This window comes from Heloderma suspectum, chromosome 6 (assembly GCF_057233095.1).
Source record: "Heloderma suspectum isolate Gila_16-S chromosome 6, 16-S_ref, whole genome shotgun sequence".
NCBI classification, from domain to species: Eukaryota; Metazoa; Chordata; class Lepidosauria; order Squamata; family Helodermatidae; genus Heloderma; species Heloderma suspectum.
The window spans coordinates 42,372,868-42,378,867 of record NC_139463.1 but is presented as its reverse complement, the minus strand read 5'-3'; the positions used below and the strand labels follow the sequence as shown (position 1 = coordinate 42,378,867).

At 49.7% G+C, this 6,000-nt stretch overlaps 1 protein-coding gene across 1 annotated transcript in view; it reads left to right on the top strand.

Annotated features, from left to right (window-relative positions):
- The first annotated feature begins 3,208 nt into the window (after positions 1-3,208).
- ZMAT4 (zinc finger matrin-type 4) overlaps positions 3,209-6,000 on the top strand; it is a 302,363-nt gene continuing 299,571 nt past the window's right edge. Inside the window, exon 1 of the mRNA XM_084808203.1 lies at positions 3,209-3,329. The gene's annotated coding sequence lies outside the window, so the exon portion shown is untranslated. The remainder of the gene's footprint in view (positions 3,330-6,000) is intronic.

The window sequence follows — 6,000 nt, the reverse complement described above, 5'->3', positions numbered from 1 at the left end:
CATAAATCTATTCAATTTCCACATCAGTCTGCAATTTAGAAAAACAACAATGCACACAAATGCACACTTATTGTTACACAATTTCTCCTAACGTACATATTTTGTACCTAACTTTCCCTAATATATGCACTTTTGTACCTAACTTTCCCTAACGTGCCCATTTTTGCAGGCCGGGAGCTGTATCACAAAAGTCAGAGCAGTGCACTACCTGAAGGAATGGTAAATAGGTGAGTATGCTTTAAAACCCAACAAAATGCTCCTCTGCCCCTATGCGCAGCCTGCCAATCTGCGTACTGAAGTTGCCATAGTATATTTTGGTTTGGATGACTGATATCCTATTGTATCTTGGATCGAAAGAACAAACCGCCTCCTGGCTTTTCAATCTGTGGAAGACAGGTGAGTTCAGAGCAAATGAATATGGTATACAGAAGGGAATTTTGCAGGGCTGGCCCTATCATCAAGCAGAGTGAAGCAGTCACCTCGGGCACAGATGCTAGGAGGTGGCAGCATGGTGTTGGAGGACAGAACTTTGTGCTATGTGTCTGCTCTGTGCCTGATGGCCATATGCTACCTCCAGTACCAGAGGCAGTATGCCTATTCAAGCACAGTGGAGGATGCAGTCTTATCAGTGTGGAAGACAGATTCATCTGCCAGTGCAGTCAGTGTTTGCACATGGAATGGGAGAGGGTGCCACCTTGTCCTTCGCCTCAGGCACCAACATGTCTTGAGCTTCCCCTGGCCTTTTGCAATGTGCAAAAGACATGCAGAGTGGGGGGACCCCCAGGCAGTGATCCTTGATATGAGAACTGAGATAAACTACAAATACATCCCTATTTTCAGTTGGTTTGACTCTTTTTTCTGGCTATCCTTCTTCTGCATCCCAGTTGGCCTCTTTGACTGTTTGCCCATCACTTTCTTGTTTATCCACTTATGCTGCTTCTGCCTCGGCTCTCCCCTGACTCCTTTTTCCAGAGGCACCTCATGACTGATGTGCGCCCTGAAACCCAGAATGGATTCACAGACCCACCCAAATCAGAGCCACCAGCCTCCACTGGATAGAGAGATACTTTGCATGTGAGAAGTACCTTTCCTTCAAGTGATGACAGGGGTCCAGTAAGGGGGAGGGGGAAAGGGGCGTACTGAGGAAGGGTATGCAGCTTTTGCTAAATCCATTCCATCTGTGTTTTGGAGGTCATCAGGCATCTTTCATTCTGTTGTCCACTCACTGATGGAATCGGATTTTTCAAACCAGAATTTCATTCTGCTTGTGCTAATTCACATTAGTGCTGATGCAGGTCACATTTGCATGCTTGCGTTAGCACAATTCCATCCCCAAAGTGGGGAAAAAAATGGCCCTCAATTCTGCAGAATCCATGCAGCGTGGAAAAAGCCGGTCCACTGTGGAGTCCGCCAGTCAGATTCATAGAAATTGGAACTCACTTGACTCCATTGCGTGTCTCTCCAACATCTTCTGGGGCTCGTTGTGCTTGCCTTCTCACATCCCTCTTTCATGTTACCTATGGCAATAACCTGTTCTGCACTGGCTTCTAAGGTAGGGTATTACTAAACTGCCCCAAAGGGTTATTCTGTTATTCTTTTTAACCTTAAAAATAAAATTCATAGAATGTTTGCTCTCACAGTGGATGTACTTATTTATTATTTATTGATTTGATTTGCTCCCTGACTGTCTACCAGGAAAAAATGGTGCTCAAGGCACTCAATGAATCCGGCCATATGTGTATCAGAGGTTGTGAAGAGGCAATAGGATGGCCATCTTCAAATACTGGAAGGGACACATCAATCGATGATGGAGCTAATTTATTTTCTTTTGCTCCAGAGGGTAGGAACTGAAGCAATGGCTTGACATCCCAAGAAAGGGCCTCATGGCCAGGTGAGTGGTGTGTCTGCTCAGTCTGCCATCCAGGTGATAACTGTGGATGGGTGAATTCAAGGTTCCTCCTCTGCCTTTTAAGGCAGATGGGGACCGGACAGCACTTTGACTACAGGATGCCTTCCAATAGAGGACTGTCCTCTGTAAAGTAGGATACCTGGCCACCCTAGCAGGAGACAGGATTGAGAAGTGAGCCAGAAATCAGGGACAACAAATAACCAAGGATTCAGGAACACACCAGAGCTCAGGAAGCCCTTGTTGCTCAAGCAAGATTCCATTGGGACAGCAACCTGCTTCTACCCCTTCCTGTCTAGCAGAATCCAGGGCTAGCCATTGTAGGCAGAGACTCAGCCCAGGTCCTGAGGGTAATTCATTGAGAAGCTGCTAACTGTAATTCAGTGGTTCTCAGGTAAGAACCGTAATACAGTAAAATATTCTGTATTTTGTTCAGAATCCAGCTTGCTGAGCTTTTCAGCTTCATTTAAAAAAAGAAAAGAAAAAGAAAAAGCAAGTTTTTAGCCCTTATGGCTGCAAAAATAGGCTTGCGACGCAATGCTTGCTGAAATCTCTGAAGTCAAGGAGTGGCTTACCTTTTCACTAATTGTCAAAGGATGTAGCTTCAGAAGCCTTTACAACAGGGGTGGGCAACTTCTTTTGGCCTACAACCCCCATCATCCCTCACCATTGGGTATGCTGACTAGGGCTGATGGGAGTCATGACCCTCCAGAAGTTGGCGGACTACAAGATGCCCACCCTTGCTTTATACTAATCCCTGTGTCCCTCCTCTTCCCTGGGATCAGGGAAGCCAGAACAAATTCCGCCAAATCGTAAGTCTCCCAGGAATAAACGATGCCCCATTTGCATAATATGTATTTATTTATTTTGAGCATTTCTAGACTGCCTTTCCAAAAAACCCCCCAGGCGGCGCACGGCAACACAGGTTGCAGAATTCAGCTGGGTGCCCAAGGGAATCGTTAACAGGGAAGATGTGCTGTTGAGTGGGAAGCACTTCTCAAAGCAGCCCAGGGGCTCTGCGTGGCACGTGGTCCCTCCTGTTCCAGCCTCAGCCGGAGAATCCCATTTGTTTGCCTTGACACCAACAGGCACATCCCGAGATCCAGAGCTTGTCTACAGAACACATAATTCGCCCTTCCCGATGCTCTCGATAATAACAGCGGTTAAGGAGTGAGGGAGGCTGCACTCCAGCCAAGATGGGCTAGCCCAGGAGTGGGGACCAATTGCAGCTGCCGGAGGTGGAGTCTGAGATCCTGCAAATGATCGCTGAATGCATTTCCAGCCCAGTTGGTCTGGGCCGCTGAACGCTCTGGCTGCAGAGGGAAGCAGGAGGAACCCGAGCGCCTCTGGAACGTTGCCGTAGCATCCTCATCCTTGGACGGGCTCCTGCTGGCCGCTCGCTTCACGTCCCCCTGAGCTAAAGGTACCGTCTCCTGGGTTAATGCTGCCGTCTGGCTCTGCGTTGCTTTGGCAGCTGGGAGGAAAGTTTGATTAGGGAAACCGCTGCTGTTCGCCCATCTCTCTGGTGCGCTTGGCTGTCGTCGTGTGCAAAAGCCGGGGAGAGCAAAGTGTTCCGTGAGCTTTGGGCTCTAAAATAATAGCGATAATCCTGATTAAAAATGGAAGCAATGTGTTGCTTCCCCCGCCCCCCAACTTTGAGGTCAGGATAATGTGGGGCAGTGGTGTAGAATGGATGGCGTAGGTGCCTTTAGAAACAACAGCCACAATGGCCCCGAGCGTTTAGAATTCTGTGTGTGAGCAAGGGAGGTGGCGGAGGGGAGAGCGAGGTCCAGATCTTTGCCAAGTCTGATCATCCCTGTCAAGCCGCAAGAGGTAGACCTCATGTTTTGTTTTTAAACTGTGCAGTCCTCTCGTGTGTATGTTTCTGCAGGAGTAAATCCAACCACACTCAGTGGCGCTAAGTTGGCATGCCTAGGGTCGCCGCCTTCGAACCCAGGACCCCGAAAAGGGCCTTGTGTGAGTCCTCAGACTTGCGTAGCCTCTCCCCCAAATCCAAGGTTGTCCACCTGAACTTGGTTCAAGATATTGTGAACGTCAGCAAAGCAATGGTGCTCTCTGGTTTGTGAACCAGCCCAGGTCAGAAAACTTTTCAGTTCAGGGACCGCACAAGGCCCATTAGAAAGGCCAGAGGCCAAAGAGGTCAGGGCTTCCTGCCGGTTCAGTAGCTGAGCAGAAGGAGAGGGAATTTTGACAAGGGCAGCTTCTCCTACCATAGTGCTTCTTTTATGCCATTGGTCAAGGAAGCTGGTCCTCCGTTGCTTGCAACCAGTCCCCCGGCTCCAGTTTCTGAGAGCCTTGGGTGCATGACAGGCTGCTTCTCTTCCTGACAAGCTAGCAGAGTTTCAGGGCTCAGGCTGAGGCTCAGTGGCAGAGCACCTGCTTTGGAAGCACAAGGTCCCAGGTTCAATCCCTACCACCTCCAGGGAGAGGTAGGAATGAATCCTGCCTGAAACGCTGGAGAGCAGCTGCCAGTCAGTGTTGACACAACCGGGCTAGATGGAGCGAGGGTCTGGCTCTGTATGAGGTGGCTTCCCATGTTCCTAATGTGCAAAGATGTTGCATGAGCACTCCTCTCATGCGCTCAAGCTGGGTTCCAGAGCACCTGTCCGAAACAACCCCAGAAGTGGGACGAGCACCACTGTGCATTAAATGCGCTTAGCACTTCTGCTGGGATGCTGGTGCAACTGTGCGCCTTGAATCAGTGCCATTAATCTGGATAGACGACTGTAGCACAGATTGCACCTTGGATATATGATAGCCATGTGTGTTTTTTTTTGAATGGCCCCGCTCCTGTGCCTTTAACAGCAACCTGATGCACAGAAATGGAGCTGGTCAAAATGAGCTTGCCACTTCTCCCCATGCTTGGGAAAGCTTTGCCCGTTACATTTGTGTGAGACTGTTGTTAAAAACCCAGGAGCAAAGCCAGTTTAAAAAGAAAGAAAGAAAGAAAGAAAGAAAGAAAGAAAGAAAGAAAAGCTGACAATTCTACCTCTGCAAATTGTCATCCCTCAATAAACTGAAAATCTGGGCTGGGTAAAAAAGATTAAAAACAAAGACAGGGGGCATTTTCACACATGATCCTTCACGTGCACCTGAGCCTCTGCGGTGTGGTTTGAGGGCATGTGAGAACACTTTCAATGGGGGAAAGAAAACGGAGGCGCACGCATTCGCAGCAGAACAGCCGCTGCAGGTCTCGCTTCCAAATTACAGATGGGGGACGTGCAAGCCAACCATGGCTTTAAACCTCATGTGTGAAAAGAGCCTGTGAGGCATAACCCTGAGACGTGGCAACATTTCAGCACCTGTGGTTTCATCTGCAGAGATGACTGGGCTGGGCTCTCTTCTCTAATGAAACAAGCCACCAACAAGGGCTGGAGGCAAGTGTCGCATGTGGTCCCATGTCACGCCGGCCTGCTGCTCAAGACATCTGGTGCCTAAGCCGCAAGCATTCATAGGATGGAGCCTTTGAAGTCGCCTTGGACCAGGTCAGACCCTGCCCCACCTTTCGAGCTCAGTTTTGTCTGCTCTGGCTGGCGGGGTCTCCAGGGTCTCAGGCAGAGATCTTTCCCCATTGTCTGTTAGCTGATCCTGCATCGGACCTGGGACCGGTTTCACGCAGAGCACATGCTCTGCTGCTGAGAGATGGCCCTTCCCGTCTGTGAGTGGTCCCAAGCTGATGGCTTAGGGAGGTCTGCGGTTCTGTAAAACTCGGTGGAGGCTGGTGGCTCTGATTTCGGTGGGGCTGTGAATCCATTCTGGTTCAGCACCTTGGATAGCTCCGTTAGTGTTCTGGCTAGTTGTGACTGAAACCCAGCATGGATTTACAGCCCTGCCAAATGGGAGCCACCAGCCTCCACTGGCAAAACATCGCTCAGAATTGGCTTTGCTCGTCCTTATAGGGAATGGCGAGCAATGCTGCCTGGGAGGCAGCAGCACCCCTGATCCAGGGTGTCAAATGTACTCTCAGGATGTAGAGCGGCAAGTCATTCTTAAGAGACTCAAGGGTGGTATGATGGGGGCATCATCGCCGTTGCCACACACGCTCCTTCCTATTGTCTGGCCGCCACCCCTGT